The 8,085-nt window shown below is 43.4% G+C and overlaps 1 long non-coding RNA gene across 1 annotated transcript; it reads left to right on the top strand.

Annotated features, from left to right (window-relative positions):
* The first annotated feature begins 2,809 nt into the window (after positions 1-2,809).
* Positions 2,810-4,034, top strand: LOC115031566. The gene is made up of 2 exons (XR_003837242.1): positions 2,810-3,140; positions 3,924-4,034. It is a non-coding gene; the product is annotated as an uncharacterized LOC115031566 (long non-coding RNA).
* Positions 4,035-8,085: the final 4,051 nt, after the last annotated feature.

The raw sequence follows: 8,085 nt of genomic DNA, 5'->3' as shown, positions 1-8,085 counted from the left end.
GTTTTTGTGGGTGTGAAACAAATGGTGAGAATTTGAATTGGTCCCTCTTATTATAGTATTGAAATTAAGTCTACTTAATTTATCAAGTCATGTTCATGCCCTGATTTTATATACTTGTATCTATCAATAAACATTGTGATACTTGATGTAGTTGTACATGACTTCAAATAGTATCTGCAAAGTAATGGAGAACTCATTTGGTTTTGAGGTATGGATTTATCTCCGTTTAAGAACTTGGGAAATTTTTAATTTCATAGTCTTAATTAGTAGTGATTGAGCCTGTAACACCCCTTAATTCAAGCATTAATTTTTTTTTCACCTCAGGACTGTTCCCTATCAATCTAATGCAAACCGTCAACTTAATCTGACCTTTACTATTACAGACCTTGTGTCAATCAACTCTTTGGCTCTGCTTTCTAAGCACCTAAGGAATAAGCTTGTCTCCTCCACCAACCTCTGCTGAGATACCTGTTTAGCCCTTGATCTCCATTTGTTCTTCGCAACAAAACAGCCAGAACAAGAAACTGAAAAACAAAACTGCTGCATGGTTTAGAACCCAGCAGACTTTTAAGTCATCCTAAAATTGGCTCCCTCTTGCTGCTTTTCATTTTTCTTGCCCTTGCATATTCAGTTACTTTACCTGGAATAGTCAGTGGTCCCCTCACCCTTTAACCTTCAGGTGTGATATAAATGTCAAAGAACTAGCCTTTCTCTGCTGGGACAGTGAGATGTTTGTGTCAAAGTCTGCTGCAAAAGAAAAAGTTGTATTTTAACATGGAATCCAGAGAACAGTAGACCACAGAAATAGACTGGGTGGTCAAGTCCTGTGTCCCCTGTCAAATATCTGTTCTCAGGTGTCCCCAGCTCCTACTGGTGACCAGAATAAGCAGAGCAGGAACAGATAAACTCTTGCTGCCTCCCAGCAGAACCATGGTCTGCTTTGCAGTAGAGTAGAAGACACTGGGAAGAGTCGAAGTGGACAGCTGAGGAGGCCCATCCCACATCTCAGCCTAGCTTTAGTCCACTGTCCATTTACCCCACCCCTTGGTGAAAGCAGAGCCCCAGGGGAATAGTGTAGATGTGTCTTCAGCCACTGCTGAGTCTGATGATAACTTTCAGTTTGTGAGCTTCAATCTTAAGAGAATTGCAGTAATAGAAATTAAGAGCAATTCAAAATTAGGTTTAGGATCTAAAATGTTCTGGAGAAAAGATTGTCTTTGAATCTGAAGCTTGATTGACTGCATGATAACTGAGTTAGGGCTAACAGAACTAACTGAAATGATCTGTGTATACCCCATTCACTAGAAAAACTAGTAATGAATAAATGCTTGGATAGTGACCTGGGTTTTTCTTCATTTGTTACACCACTTGATCCTAGCATTGCATTGCACAATGCCTCCAACCCATTATTTGGCCTTCACAGTGCGGTGGTTGTTTTGTATGTAATATATATCATATACTATCTTCTACATTAAATAATTACTATATAATTTTATATACACACATTGGAAAATGAGTACCTTGAAAGCAGTCTCGAGGACTGCTCACGGCATGGGTAAACTCCAAATCCTTGAGGTGGGTGTTGTGGATCAGCTAGCTGTAGCTCTCAATGTTAAGGTAAACCAGGATATTACAAAGCTCTTACCCCAGCCTGACAAGAGTCCTGGTCCAGAAAGACAGTGGAGCAGAATAGCACTGAACTTGGAGTCATATGGACTTCACCCCCACATTTCTTGGAACTGGGTCAGAAAAACAGGACAAAAAACCATCTGCCCTCCAAGAGTGTTCCTAGAACCCTCTGCTAGACCCCAGCCTCCTGATTGGACATTGGTAGACAAGATATAAGGATGTTTGTCCTTCATCCAAAAAGACTTGGTGGACACACTGAAGGGAGCGATAAGTGAGAATTTTGCCCCACGGACTGTGAAGGATTCAATATGGCTCAGAAGTAGTGACGCCTTAAGGGCTGCCGAACAAACATCTGGAATACATTCTGGTCAACAGGAACATTTATGGGTAGCAAAAAGTAAGGATAAGGGAGAACAGGGTGTTGAGAATCCCATGTTTGGGGGAGATGAATTTCAGGAGGGAATCAAGCCTACAGGAAGAACCTTCAGACAAGGGAGCTAAAACCACAGCCCCTGAAATGCAGATGGATGTTAAACAAGGTCAGGGTGGTCCAGCAGAGAAAGGTGGTCTGAAGCAGGAGAGAGATGGATGGTAGAACCAATCCAACTATTCAAAGTGAAACGGGCTGTGCTCAGAGAGTTATTTATCAGGGATACTATTCACTAAAAGCAAAATTTGGTTATTCTAGTCAACATAGGCAACACTGAGCATTTAGTATGTCAGATCAGAGTAGACATACTATGATTCATCCATCTAATCTCAGGTACTATGCCTTCTTTAATTTACTGATGAGGAAACTGAGACTTGGATGAGTCATATACCTTGTATAAGACGTTTACAAAGTTCCCAAACCAGAGGCTCTTAAAGTGGCACGTTCAATGAAATCTTGCATTGTGATTCAAGTTAACTGCTTCCTCTATTCAGTCTGAGCACTCCACCAGCTCAAGGATGATGCCACCACTTTCAAGTGGGTCTTCAGTTTACTTATTTACAAATTTAATCAAGTTGGCAAGGAAGGTTAACTATCACATCCAGAGAAACTTCATGCCTGTGGAATGAACCCCCCCCCCTTTTTTTTCCTTTTTTAAAAATATGTATATGAGTACACCATTGCTCTCTTCAGACACCAGAAGAAGGCATCAGACCCCATTACAGATGGTTGTGAGCCACCATGTTGCTGGGAATTGAACTCAGAACCTCTGGAAGAGCAGTCAGTGCTCTTAAACCACTGAGCCACCCTCCAGCCCAAGCCCTTTCTAAGATTCTGTAAGGTGTGTGTGAAGGGGAGGTGGGGCAGGGTATTGAGACTTATTTTTTCAGAAGTCCATTCTCTTCCATGGTATTTATGAGGAAGGAGCTCTCTTGTTCTACAGCATAGCAATGTGAGTTTCTGTTTGATTCTCCTGTCTCCACTTTCCATCTCATTGTAGGAATGCTGGAATTACAGACATGAGACACCACAGCTGGCTTTTAAAACTGGTTCTTGGAATTCAGATCATCTGGCTTGAGCAGTGAGTGCCATGCTACCAGCCCCTTTCTATTTTCCCTTTTTCTGTACCTGGTCCTATCACATGTGACTATATACTGGTTAAGCACTCCTGTGTAACTTTTACTAGAATGGAAATGATGTGAACAAATGTCTATGCACCCCAGAGAGAACCTGGATGACTGACAAAATTTTATCCAAGTCTAGTTTATTGGGATTTCTTTTTAATGACTTACTTATTTGATGTATATGAGGATATTGTCACTGTACTCAGACACACCAGAAGAGGTATCAGATCCCATTGTTAAGGTTGTGAGTCACCATGTGGTTGCTGGGAATTGAACTGCGGACCTCTGGAAGAACAGTCAGTGCTCTTAAACCACTGAGCCATCTCTCCAAGCTTATTGGGGTTTCTTAACAGAAGAATGGATGAAGAGGTTTCCAGCACTTGTCTCTCTCTGCTTCCTGATTGTGAGTACTATGTGACCAGTGACCACACTGCTGTCATCATGGCTTCCCTACCATCATGGGCTACATGCTCTTGAACTGTATCCCAAAATAAATCCTTCCCTCCATAAATAGCTTATTAGCTATTTTGGTCTCCTTAACAAAAGTTACTGGTGGTTTGAATAGGCAGTGTCCCCGTACATGTACATGTATCTGCATACTTGGTCTCCCAGTTGATTGTACTATTTGGAGAGGTTAGGAAATCTCTAGAAAGTGGATCCTTGCTGGGGGTAATTATATCACTGGGGTTGGGGGCAGGACTTGAAGGCTTATAAGCTCACCCACTGTTTCCTATGTGCAGCAGAAATTACATCAGCCAGCTCCCTGCTCTGGCCACTGACTGCTGCCATTTCTTCCTCACCCATATGGACTCCTCTACAACCATAAGCCAAAATAAACTCTTGAACATTGACATGTATGGTCATGAGCTTTTTTCACAGCAACAGAAAAGAAACTTATGCACTGGACTTGTGTGACTGGAGCTAAAGTCACCTCAGGGTTGGATCCTGAGACCTGGATGGAGTACTGCATACTTAGCCCGGACTGCCCCTATGATGGGCTGCATTGTATCCCCAACTCTAAAGGCCTGAATGTGGCCAAATCAGATGAAGTCCTGAGGATGGCCAGTAGTCCTCTGTGGTGGTGTCCTTACAAAAAGAGAAGAAACACAATGTCACCTGATGATGGAAGCAGAGCTAAGGATGCCAGTAGCCATGTAGAGATGCCCAAGATCACAGGCAACATTAGAAGAAAAGTGCCTCTTCCTCTAGAGAAAAACATTGCTTTGCTTTGAAGACACCTGGTTACTGCAGCCCTGGGAGCCTGTTACACCTGCTCTTGCCCAGCACAGCACCCTCAAGGACCATGCCTTCTAGCTCACTCCCATCTCCTACCTCCCTAGAACTCCAGAGCTGCTTCACACAATTGGATGCAATGGTTAGAGCAGAGACCAGTGGTAATGCTGGGACCCTTTAATACAGTTAGTTCCGTGTGTGATGGCTCCCAACCATTTTACTCCTGTTAAGAATCATAATGGAGGGTTACCAAAGGGGTCCTGACCCACAATTGAGAACCACTGGCGTAAACAAACCAAGAGTGCCGGGATCAGGAGTTGACCACAAACAGCTCTTCTAAAATCAGGGAGGAGCCGGGCAGTGGGCTTTAATCCCAGCACTTGAGAGGCAGAGCTAGGTGAATTTCTGAGTTTGAGGCCAGCCTGGTCTTCCAGGACAGCCAGGACTACACAGAGAAACCCTGTCTTGAATAACAACAACAACAAAAGAAAAAAAGGAAGAAAGGAAAGAAAGAAATCAGGCAGGAAAAAGAACGTTTCAAGCCCTGAGATGGAGATATCACTTATCCCAGTTCAGAAAGTAGGAAGGCTCAGCTGTTTAAAAGCCATGTCTGCCAGGAGCCTGGACTAAAAGTTTGAATAACTCTAACACCCATATTTTCTTCTAATTCAGCAGTTCAATTATCCCAGGCAGTGATGGCGCATGCCTTTAATCCCAGCACTCAGGAGGCAGAGGCAGACAGATCTCTATGAATTAATTCCCCTTGGTCTACAGAGCGAGTTCCAGGACAACCAGAACTACACAGAGAAACCTCTGTCTCAAAAATACTGGAGTTTACTTCAAATACACTGCTAAGTCTTGGTTTTTTTGGGTTTTTTGTTTTGTTTTGTTTTTGTTTTTTCCAGACAGGTATGTGAGCCCCACATACTACAGTTTCTTCAATATCCCAAGACTGACCAGTGTCCAAGTTATAACCCTGCAGGAGCCCAAGAGAGTCAGTTTTAAGTTTATATCCTAATTACAGAAGTCTGCTGTGGGAGGGAGGGTGAGGTGGTAAAGGTGCTTGCCACCAAGATGACCTAGTCTCAGGTTAGGGACTTATAGGGTAGAGGCAGAGACCCAACTCCTGCAAGTTGTCCTCTGACCTGTACATGTGTTCTATGGCACACAAGTAACCTCCACCTCCAATTCTTTGAGAAATGAGAACAGTGCAATTAAGAGAGCATGTGTGTGTGTGTATCTGTGCAGTGTGTGTATATGTATGTTTGTGTGTGTGTGTGCCTGTGTAAGTGTGTCTGTGTATCTGTGTGTGTGGTATATATGCCTGCATATGTGTGTGTGTGTGTGTGTGTGTGTGAGATGGTTCAATAGGGCAGGATATCTACCATCAAGCCTGGTGATGGGAATTCAATTCCCAGGCCCCACATGGTGGATCGAGAGAGCAACCTCCCACACGTTTTCCTCTGTCCTCCACATGTGTGCTATGGCATACACATCACTCCTTCTTCCCCACAAGTAAATGATATAAAACACTTTTCAAAGACAGTACAGGGGCTGAAAACATGGCTCAGTGATTAAGAGTGATTGTTGGCCGGACAGTGGTGGCGCACACCTTTAATCCCAGCACTTGGGAGGCAGAGGCAGGTGGATTTCTGAGTTCAAGGCCAGCTTGGTTTACAGAGTGAGTTCCAGGACAGCCAGGGCTACACAGAGAAACCCTGTCTCAAAAAACAAAACAAACAAACAAAAAGAGTGATTGTTGTTTTCCCAGAGGACCTGAGTTTGTTTTCCAGCACCCACCTGTGTTGGGTGGCTTGCAACAGCTTGTAACTCCAGCTCCAGGGTATCCGATATCTCTGGCCCTTACAGGTGTTTGCGCTCATGTATACCACATACCTCACAGAGATACAGGCACATATACAGGTTTAGAATAAAATATATCTTAAAAACATTAAGGACACCTCCAGAGTAGGGCAGATGGAGCTGCTTTGAAGTTTGTATCATACATTCAGCCCTAGGCCTTATTTGTCCAGGAAGGCTGGTTTTGTTTTGTTTTGTTTTGAGATAGAGTCTCACTAGGTACCCCAGGCTCATCTAGATCCCACTATATATAGCCCTGGCTGGCCTTAAACTCACAGAGATCCTTCTGCCTTAGCTCAGGAGTGTACCCTATGCCACTCCACCTGGCAATACGGGGTCTTCTAATTGAGCCCCACTTTCCTCTTACAGAACTCCCACGAGGGCAACTCCACTCCTGGTACAATCCATTCAAGCGCTTGTTAAACACCAAAAGTTTTGCAAATTGTCACAGGACTATAGAATTCAGCATTTTCACAACTTGTCTGCCAATCTTTTTTCTTTCTTTGGTTGTTTTGGGTTTTTGTTTGTTTGTTTTTCATGACAAGGTGTGTGTGTGTGTGTAGCCATCACTGTCCTGGAACTAGCTCAGTAGACCAGGTTGGCTTCGAACTCAAGAGCTCCCACCTGTCTCTGACTCTGGAGTGCTGGGATCAAAGGCATTCATCACCTTCACCCAGTAGTCTGTGGACTTCTTTACGCAGGCTTTGTGTGCCATGAAAAAGCCTTATTGGTTTAAAGATGTTTGAAAAACAAGTTGGATGAGAAGGTGAGATCAATTCAGCAATTAAAGGTCTGAAAATCTGGTTTCTGGAAGCCTCGAGCCTACCCAGTGTTCAGTCATTAGTTAATTGTGGCTTTCAGGACCAAATAGAGAATAGTCCCTGGAGAGACAGCAGTGGTGAGGTTGGATCAGCTTCAGTAAACACAAGCACCCAAAATAGATACATAATTAAGATTAAAGATTTTTTTTGGTTACCTCCAAGTTGAAGCCTTTCCCAATAATTATTATTTAAAAATAGAAAATGCTAGCCAGAAACATTTCTACAAAGTAGAAGAAAATCAAACAGGAGCCAAATAATATATTTATAGGTAAGACTGTAGTGTATTTATCTATATCTATGAAATTTTAGAACTGAAATAGTAAATACCATTTTCAATTACTTTAAAACATCTCAAGCACTTCAACTGCATTAGATTACAAATAGTTTTCTCAATGAGCACTGGCGTTCCCTGGAGAGTGAACAACAACATCTACGAACTCCTCCTCAGGTCCTAAGGACAAAGTACTTTGGGAAAGTAACCAGTTCACTGACAGAGCATGGAGGAGGTGCTAATGGCAGGAGCATGGCGTCCCCAAAGCAGTCTTACCCAAAAGACTTTCCTCAGCTTGGATTGATGGTTTCCTCATAGCGTGGTGCCCCGTTCAGCTGACTTTCCACAGCCTATTTACCCCAGCAGCTCCCAAGCCCCTGAGGCCATGCACAGTTAGGGCAGAACTGCCTCCAGATGGCTGAAAGGAGCAGTAGGAATCTCCAGTGAGGGTCTGATGGCCCTCTCCACTGCCTCTCTATGAAGCTTGTTAACAGTTTATAGGGCCAATACTGACAGACTAGTGCAAGCAGGCACAGCTCATCTGAGGAAGATGGCGGCCATTTTGCTCAGAGGACTGAATGGCACAAAGAGTGGGTGGAAGGAAGGAGTTTCAAAAGAGTAATCTATGAAAGGGTGTCTGAACTCAGCCCATTGTCCAGACAAGTGAGGCACAAGGCATAGGAGCATGCATTCATATGATTTTTCTGGGAATTTACA

Source organism: Mus caroli, chromosome 7, assembly GCF_900094665.2.
Source record: "Mus caroli chromosome 7, CAROLI_EIJ_v1.1, whole genome shotgun sequence".
Lineage (NCBI taxonomy): Eukaryota > Metazoa > Chordata > Mammalia > Rodentia > Muridae > Mus > Mus caroli.
This window is presented reverse-complemented; position numbering and strand designations above follow the sequence as displayed.